Below are 10,237 nucleotides of genomic sequence, written 5' to 3'. Positions count from 1 at the left end.
ACACACACACACACACACACACACACACACACACACACACACACACAGATACAGACACACAGAGACACACACACAGACACAGACAGACAGACACACATACACATAGACACAGACAGATAGATACTTACAGACACACAGACAGACAGATACACAGACAGACAGACACAGATAGATAGTCACAGACACACATATACACAGACACACAGACACATATACACACACAGACACAGACACACAGACAGACACACAGACCTACACACACAGAGACACAGGCACACACAGAAACACACACACAGACATACAAACACAGAGACACATGCAGACACACATAGACACAGACACATACACATACATACATACACACAACAGGTCAGGAGGTCAGAGGATTCAACTCCAGGGAAAGCTTCATATCAAAGTTGTTGACTTGTATCTTGTGGGATTCTGGTAGAGAAGAGAGGACCAACATTGGAGGAGACTCATATATTTTAACCAGCTATACAAGAGTTGTGTTTGGGATTTCCTATTATTTTATCTTAACTTTTAGTAACATTTGAGATGGGAGATACTCTGTACAATCAATGAAAAGAAATTTAGGTGCCAAGAGGTGAACTTATCTCACAATAGAATTCCAGTAATGAGCTTGTTGTGGGGCTGCTGTTGGTGTGCAGTATTATGAGAGGATGTTCTCATCTACTCCCTGACCCTAAATCAGGCTTAAATGACAGAAAAGGGATGCCCAGTGGAGCCTTATTCCCAATCTGTGGACCTGTGTTCAAATTCTCTGGGGTTTGGTCAGAGTTTTCCTGACTGTCCTCACAACCCAGGGATGTAGTGGGATATTTTCCCACTACTTTGTATAAAGCTTGGCGATTGGGCTGTATGAGAGGTGGGCAGAGTGAGGAGTCAGGAAGAGAGGAAGAGGAGAAGGAGGAGGAGGAGCCAGGAGAGCAGAGATGTAGGAGCCAGGGAGGATCACACATGTATCGAGAGCAGTCCTGGGTAACAACTTATATCTAGGTTAGTTAATTGGGTAACACTTCCAATTGTGTGAGCATCTTGTTAATTGAGCATTACCAAACATATAAAACCATTGGATAATCTTTAAGCATTAGAGTCTCATTTCTACCAGGTACCACATAGATGGTGGGATGGTCTGGGCTCAGCCAAGCATTGTGGAGACAGTGTGGTAGATTGCCAGAGCCATCTCCCACGCTGGCATTTCGTGGGTGCAAGGGTCAGTGCTTTGGATGGCATGAGCCTCAGTCAGAGTTGAGCAGTGGTAGGAGCAGCTGCTGCTCCTGGTCTCAGGTCTTGTCTAGTCGGGAACATGGCAGCCCTGTAACAACAAGACAGATTTGGTGCCACTGATTTAAAAATGAACCATTAACAAGTGATGTCCCACGGTACCATTAAATTTTAATCGTAACACAGGGAAATTGTAAAGCTGCAGAAATAGAGTCCATATCTCATCATTTGTACTTCTCAGAGAGCCCAGCCAGCATCTAAAACTGTAAGTGAGTGAATATGCAAGTGGTTGAGGGGGTAGATGCAGGAAGAGATGAGACAACCTTCTATCTGTCTTGGGGTTATTCTAGAAAAGTCTGTGTTTGGTATTGCTCATTTCCCCTTCCTGATGGCCTGCTCACTTTCTTTGGGAGCAGAACAACATACTTTTTCTTTCATGGGACCAGACTCATGATAGCTCAAACAGTTTCTCATCTATAGAAGAAAATCCTGGCCAAGGGAAAAAATTCAAGTTGACCTCTTTGGACTCTATTCTGCTGGAGAGCAGGAATGTCATTGCCTGAGAGAAGATGATCAGTATGCATTGGGTATGCATGTTTTCAGTGTATATTGGGTATGCATGGTTTCAGTGTGTATTGGGTATGCATGGCTTCAGTGTGTATTGGGTATGCATGGTTTCAGTGAGTATGGGGTATCCACAGTTTTAGTGTGTATTGTGTATGTATGGTTTCAGTGTATAATGTGTATGCATAGTTTCAGTGTGCATTGAGTATGCATGGTTTCAGCATGTATGGGGTATGCACGGTTTCAGTGTGCATTGGGTATGCATGGTTTCAGTGTGTATTGGGTATGCATGGTTTTAGTGAGTATGGGGTATCCACAGTTTTAGTGTGTATTGTGTATGTATCATTTCAGTGTGTATGGGTTATGCACAGTTTTAGCATGTATTGTGTATATATGGTTTCAGTGTGAATTGAGTATGCATGGTTTCAGGCTCTTTTATTCTGGTTGGAATGATCAGAGGCTACACATCACACACCAAGACCATGCTGATAGTTGATAGCAAAGACATCATCCAACACAGTACTGGCCAGAAAAGCCTCTGCATACTTGACTGTCTCCCATGTTCTGATACCTTCTCCCAGCATCTCTGTGTGTGTGTGTGTGTGTGTGTGTGTGTGTGTGTGTTAATTTGGGCCTAGACTAGTGAATGAAATGGAAATAATGGGTAATCACGACCGCTATCTTTTACAAGGTGGTGCTGTTTTGTGTGGTTCTCTCTGGGATACAATATTGTGTCTGATTTGCTCCTTTGGTTGGTAAAGGCTGTCCTAGAATGCTCTGAACATCTTTCCTATTCTGAGAGCTTTTATCCCACAGGCTATTAATCCAGTGGGGATGGTTATACTATCAAATGAGCTCATTTGTGAACCACAAAATGGATACCAGGTAAGACCAAGGAACCAGTGAGCCAACTGAATTGAACGCGGCCAGGACTTTATTGATCTGGCTCCCATACATCCTGAATATAATAGTCAATAGCTTGGTGACTGTGACAGTTGATGTCCTAATTAGGGTTTCTATTGCTGTGATGAAACACCATGACCAAAATCAACTAGGGTAGGAAAAATGGCTATTTTATTACTCACATTTATGATTGAAGACAGTCAGGGCAGGAATCTAGTAGTAGGAGCTGATTCAGAGGCCACAGAATGTGCTACTTGCTGACTTGTGTCTCATGGCTTGCTCAGCCACTTTCTTATAGAATCCAGAACCACCACCTGTGTCACAAGCTGTGGCATCATTCACAGTGGGCTGGATCCTCCTGCATCAATCACTAATTAAGAAAATGTTCAACAGAAGACATTTTCTCAAATGACTCTCGTTTGTGTCAACTCGGCATAAAAACTAGCCAGTACAGTTGATTTTGATTTTTTTTTTCTTGATTGAATTAAGAAACTCTTAGGGCATATCCAGGGATGAATAACTGAGAGAAAAGACCTGCCCTTTGTGTGGATGGCTCCAAGTCTGAGGTCTGAGTTCCCAGACTGAGTAAAAATGGAGAAATGGTAAGACACTTGAACATCAGCATTATCTTTCCTCTGTCTGTTGATGAACTGAGATGTAGGCAAGGAGCCTTATGCCCAGGCAGGAGCTGGCTGTGGGTGTGCCTTTCTTGCCACGGTGAACTGTACGTTCTGAGGTGTGAGCCAAAATAAGCCAGATGTCCCTTCAGTTACTTATATTAGCATTTTGTCATAGCAACAAGGAAAGCAGTGACTTTTACAAGTTCTAGGTTTGGACTTCAGCTTGTTCTACTCTCTAGCCACAGATCTGAGACTAATACATTCCCAGGAAGACCCTCTGGCTTGGCCCAGTGCTTTAAACTGTCAACTTCTGGATTCAAAAAATATTGTATTTTGTTTTGAATTGTGTATTTATGTCTCTGTGTAGGAGATTGTTCATGTCAACGCAGATACTTGTAAAGGACAGAGGAGGAGGGCTTCAGATCACTTGATGCTAGAGTTACAGGCAGCGGAGGGAATCAGATCACTGTGAGTCTCCTGACATGTGTCCTGGGAACTAAACTCAGGTCTTCTACAAGAACAGCAAGTGCTCTTCACCACTGAGCCATCTCTGCAACCCTTCTGGATTTTTTTTAAAGCAACAATCAAGGCCAGCCAAGTTAGTAGCTTTCCAATGTCAAAAGTACTACCGTCTCCTTATTTCTTGAGTACCGTGCACTATCTAGGGCACCCTCTTGTGTCCTCTTGTCGAGTGTAGTTATGTACTACCCGCCTTTACTCCGGGAAGTGGGCCTTGCTATTGCTCACCACGAGTGAAGAAATTATAAAGAAAGTGTTGAATTTGGGCTAAAGTTTCAGAGGGGTGTAATCTATGATAGTGAAGGAAAGCAACAGCTGAGAGCTCATATATTGTTCTAAAATGATGAGACAGACAGACAGACACACACACATACACAGACACACAGAGAGACAGAGATAGAGACAGATAATTAGGAATGGTGTAAGGCTTTTGAAACTTCAACTCTAGCCCCCATGACACATTTTCTCCAACAAGGTCACACCTTCTAATCCTTTCCAAACAGTTCTTCCAACTGCAACTGAGACCAATTATTCATATGTATGAGCCTATGGGAGCTATTCTGTTTCAAACCACCATAGAGACTAACTATCATAAATGGGTTGTTTAGCTAATATCTTTTCAGTTTTGTATTTTCAATGTGTGTATGTGTGTGTGTGTGTGTGTGTGTGTGTGTGTGTGTGTGTGATGCATATGTGTGTGGGAACATGTGTGTGTGTGTGTGTATGCATATTCATGTAGAGTTTCAAGGTTGGGGTTAGAAATTTTCTTTGGCTACTTTTTTTATCTTAGCCATGGAGGGAAAGTGCAGTGGTAAGTTTTTGCCAACTTGGCATAAACTAGAGTCACCTGGGAAGAGGGAACACAAATTAAGAAATTGTGCCCATCAGAGTAGCCTGCAGGGATGTCAGTAGGGGCATTTTCTTGATATTTGGTATCTCTTGATATTTCTTAATAATTGATACGAGAGGGCCCAGACCACTGCGGGTAGTACCATTCTTGGGCATGTGAACTTGAGGTATATAAGAAGAGTAGCTGAGCATATCAGAGAGATCACTCTAGCAAACAGTATTCCTCTGTGGTTTCTTTTTGAAGCTTTTACCTTGGGTTCCTGCTTTGGCTTCCCTCAGTGATGAAATGTAAACTGTCAGCAAATGTGAATCCTTCTCTTGGACCAAGTTGGTTTGGTCAGTGTTTTATTACAGCAACAAAAAGCAAACCAGGACAGAAATTGGTAACAGAATGTGAGATTTCATTGTGATGGATTTGAGTATGCTGTTTTGTGGAAGGATATTGAAGCTTTGAACTGGAAAAGCCATTGAGTTCTCAGAGCTTAACTCTTTGAGAGGTCAAAGCTAGTCTCTAGAAGCTTGAGAGATAAGAATGCTGTGAGGAATGTAGATGAGGAAGGCCTTATGAAGTTTCAGAAGGGAGTTTGAGAGTCCTTTGCTGACTCTATTGGAGCTGTTCATATGTTATTTTGTAATTAGAATCTGTGGTTTAGGGGCAGTGGGATCTGAAGAATCAGCTGTGACTAAGAAGAGAATAGCTCCACTGAAATAAAACCTTTGTTTTATTGGGAAAACTGATGATAGTTTTCTGGGGCAGAAAAAAAAAAAAACAACAATCAACTCTAATTAACAAGAGGCCAGAATCATGAGGGAAATGTCTTCTATGAGCAGTTCCTTGGGGTCAGCACACGTAAGCTGTAGTCCAGTGGGGGAGGGGCAAGGCTGCATCTTTAACTAGAAAGAAAATGTGGTAATGTGTAAGAGTCTCCCACAGGGTACTTTGATGGTGTGAACGGATCATAGAAAGCAGTTGAGGTTTGGCACTGTGAGAAAACAGGAGAGGATGTTAGTGAAGGTACAGTCTTTGTTGCAGGATAAAAGACCCCAGGATTAAAGAGATCATGGAGAGAAACTGAGGCTTGGCATCATGAGAGGCCAGTAAAGGCCACTGGTAAAGATAAAGTCTCAATCGAAGTGGAAACCACAGGACTTAAGGGATGCCAGGACCATGGATGTCAACGACAGTGGCAGATGTGAAGTAGAGATGGCCCAAGGCTACTGGGAAAGTTGTATGTATTGTGAATGAAAAGACTGAATAGGAAGCACTACCTAAGTCCTTTGGCACCTAGAAGAGCACGAGTAAGTCTCAAGATATCAGACATTAAGCTTTTTACACTGTTAGATTTTGATTTTGCTTTGATCTGATTGTAACTGTACCCTCTTTCTTCCCTGTTGAAGTAACAAAGTATCGAATATGTTTTTGATTTTAAAGAAAGCCTCAGTTGAGAGATTGTATATTAAAAAAAACTTTAAACTTTTACAATGTTTGAAAATTTTTAAAGACTATGGTATTTTTAAAGTTATACTATATTTTATATTGTGATATTAACAGGAGATCTTGGAAATAAACAATAAAGAAATAGTTATGAATTGATAGTAATGTGTTTGTATGTCAAATTGACAAGGAGTCTATTGAGTTTGCTATCTTGCTTTTGTCAAGTTGACACAAATTCGAATAATATGGGAAAAGAGAACCTCAGTTAAGGAATTACCTCCATCAGATTGACCTGTAGGGATATCTATGGAACATTTTTTCAATTAACGATTGATGTGGGAGGGTCCAGACAACTGTGGGTGGTGTCATCCCAAGAATGTGGTCCCAGGTCATATAAGGAAAGCAGCTGAGTAAGCCTGAGAGCAAGCTAGTAAGCAGTGCTCCTCTGCATTCACTCCTTGAAGCTATTGCTTTGGCTTCCTTTGTTGGTTTTTCTCAATGATGAAAAACACATAAGCTAAAAGAAACCCTTTCTCACATCAAGCTGGTTTTGGACAATGATTTATCGCAAGCTAAGACCAAAAGTTTCTCAGTCAAAGTTAGAACTTGCTAATAGGCCAAAATGCTCTGGGAATCCCCTACCCCAGATTTCCTTATTCAGTGCTTTTCTTTTTTATGTACAAAATGATATGACAATGAGAAATTTTCATTTATATTAATGAAATATATTGATTGGTTTTAAAATATTGGACCAGACTTGCATCTTTAAAATGACCCCTATTTAGTCAAATTTTTGCTTTTGTAGTCATGAGGGATGCTGGTCTCTACATTAAAAATTCTGTCTTTGTGTGATTTTGGTATTACAGTAAAACTGATCATATAAAATTAATTGGAAAATGTTAATTTTCTTTCCTTTTAAAGAAAATATTACATAGTATTGGTACAAACACTTTTAAAATGTTGTAGAAGTCTCCAGTGAAACTATTTGGGCAGGAGATTTGGGAGAGGGACTTGAAAACTTGCAAACTAAAATTCTTTCATAGTGAAGAACTATTCCATTACTGATTTTATAATAGGTGAGTGTAGTAGCTTTTGTTTGGGCGACCCTTTTAATTTGTTTTGTGAATGTTATGAGTGTTGACTGTCTTCATTTTTTTTGATGTCTGCAGGTTCTGCAGTGATGTATTCTGCTATGTACATACCTTCTTTTTGTCAGTCTTGCTAGATGTTATAACGTTAGTGATCTCTTCCAAGTATTAGCTATTTATTTTATTAATTTTATACTGTAGTATTTTTACTCTAACCAATTTTTTCTATAATCTTTATTATTATCCTTATTCTTCCCATGTTGTATTATTTTGCTTTCCTTTTAATTTTTGATTCTTGAGGTGTGAATTAGGTGATTAATGAAAGCCTTTTCTCTTTTCTAATGTTTGTTCTGTGAACTTTTCTTGCTTTAGAAGATTAGCTAAAATTTCATTTTCATTCAGTTGACTATGCATTTCAAATTGTTTGGATCATTTATAAGTGAGTTTCTTTTGTTTCTAAGTCTAGATATATCCCCTTTTATATATTATAGTTTGATTTCATTGTTGTTAGAGAATACATTCTGTAACATGTGTTTAAATTCTTTAAGGTTGGTTTAATGGACTATCTTTGTATGTGGTCACTAGGTACTTGAAAAGAAAACAGATTTGCATTTGGGTAAAAGTCTTTGTAAATGTTTGTTTCACCCTGTTGGTTGAAAATGTTGAAGTTTTTCTATTTCTTTGCTAATTTTCTGTCTAGATGGTCTTTCAGTTGCTGAGAGAGGATACTGATCTATAATATGCCTGTGGTTGTATTTCTTGGACATTCTTTACAACTCTGTTGCTTGGTGTATGAACATTGAGCATTACTAGGAGTTTTTAGAGGAATGACTATTTTATCAACCTGTAATGCCACTCTGTTTCTGGTAATTGTCCTGCCTATGAAATCTATCTTTTTGTTGTAACACACTTGCAGACAGAAACTTTTAACTCAACTTTAACTTATATTTTAGAACTCAGAGGACTAGGGGGAAAAAGAGCCCAAAGACAGGGGGAGTAGTAGGGAGTATACACGAGGTTCAACATTAAAGGTACAGGGATCTTCTGGGAGAAGAGATGGAACAAGAGTTACTTCACATGCTTCTCTGAAGACCAATAGTATTAATAAATGAACAAAATTACTTGGGGAAAGAGCTATGGTGGAGCTTGGCCTGTTAGTATCACAAGCTGTAAACTACAAAAAGCTACCAGGTAGAATGAAAGTAGGATCAAGAATAAGATCAAGGAAGAAGGTTATTACCGCACCTCCAGATTCCAACAGAGCTCCTTTCTCTAAAAGTAACGGATCCCCAGCCAGACATTTTGTGTTTGGACACATCACAGCTGGACCAGAGTCACAGGACAAAGCATTCCCAGAGGGACATGAGAGAGCACTGTCTTATCTGATGTTAATTTTGCCATTTCTATTCTCCTTTGATTGATATTTGTATAATGTCTTTTTCTATCCTTCTACTTTCAACAAGACAATATTATAGTTAGAAGTGATCTTATAATAAATAATTTTGTTCTGTACTGAATGTTTGTGTTCTTTCTCAAACCCGTATGTGGAAATCTTAACTCCCAATGAGATGGTATTTAGGTAAATCTTGAAAATTAATTAGGTTCATACGGGTTCATGAAAGTAGAACTCTTGTAATGAGATTGGGGATTGTTTAAGTTATTTTTTTTTTCTTGTGGTAACAAAGTGTCTTACAGATACAACTTAAAGAAGGAATGTTTTATTTTGTAGCATGGTTTTAGAGGGCGCAATCAATTACGGAAGTGAAGGTTTGACAGAGTTCAAGGTAGCTGGAGTATGTGACTAAGGCTCCCTACATCTTGGTGGGTCAGGAAGCAGAACCAGCACCAGAAGTGGGAGGCCATGTATAACCTTTAATAGTTTACAATTAGTGATCTACATTTACTAGCTAGGATCTGTGTCCCAAAGATTCTACAACTTTCAAAGACCATGCCACTGAAAGGAGACAAAATTTCAAACTTTAGGTCCTGTGGGGGATATTTCATTTTGTATTGGATAGTTTTTATTCAACTTGACAGAAGCTAATGTCATCTGAGAGGAGGGAATTTCAATGAAGAAAATGCCTCTGTTAGATGGAGCTACAAGCAATGCTGTAGAATACTTTCCTTAGTGATTGATTGGGGGGCAGAGTCCAGCCCATTGTGGGTGGTGCTATCCCTGGGCTGGTGGTCCTGGGTTCCAAAAGAAAACAGGCTAAGCAAGTCGTGATAAGCAAACCAATAAGCTCAACCTCCTCATTGTCTCTGTGTCCAAGATCAATGTTCCAAAGTATTGCTCTGCCTCCAAGTTTCTGTCCAGTTTGAGTTTCTGTTTTGATTTCCTTTAGTGATGGACTACAGTGCAGAAGTGTAAGCCAAATAAACACTTTCCTTGTCGACTTGCTTTTTGAACATGGTGTTTTGCCACAGCAATAGAAGCCTTAAGCCACACTTACAGACTGTAATATTCTACCCCTGGCCGTATCATGATGCAAAATGCATTTAGGCCAATCTTAGGATTTGCCCAATTCTTAATGGTCTTGACACTGCTTAGAAGTTCAGTTGCATCATCTAAACTGCAACAGCCTTTATGAGTTCTCCCCCCAGCGTACTTGCTTTCTTGGGCCACTTCCACTAGGTCCTTGTAGCTTTGCTCTGCAGACAGGTTCTTGGCAACTCTAGCATCCCAGAGTCTCCATTTTAACTGAGACCATACCTTAGAGCTTTATACATTGTCCTATGAAGCCACCTTTTCTAACCTTGGTATATATTTCCTGGCCTTACAGGCCTCTATTTGAAATTTTGGGGCAAACCTCTATGACCCCATCACTCTTCCATGTTGCATGCCTGAAAAACCAGCACCATACAAACAATGCCAAGTTCTGGCTTGCAATGCTGGCTTGGCAGGACCCTTGTGGATCATGACTACAGCAGTCACTGAGTCCTTGAAATGCTGAATTGGTACCTAAGAAAGGACTTCCCTAGGTCTCCTTGTTTGGGCAGCACATCTCTGCAGA

Source organism: Grammomys surdaster, unplaced genomic scaffold (assembly GCF_004785775.1).
Source record: "Grammomys surdaster isolate TR1022 unplaced genomic scaffold, NIH_TR_1.0 66, whole genome shotgun sequence".
Taxonomy (NCBI): domain Eukaryota; kingdom Metazoa; phylum Chordata; class Mammalia; order Rodentia; family Muridae; genus Grammomys; species Grammomys surdaster.
This window is presented reverse-complemented; position numbering follows the sequence as displayed.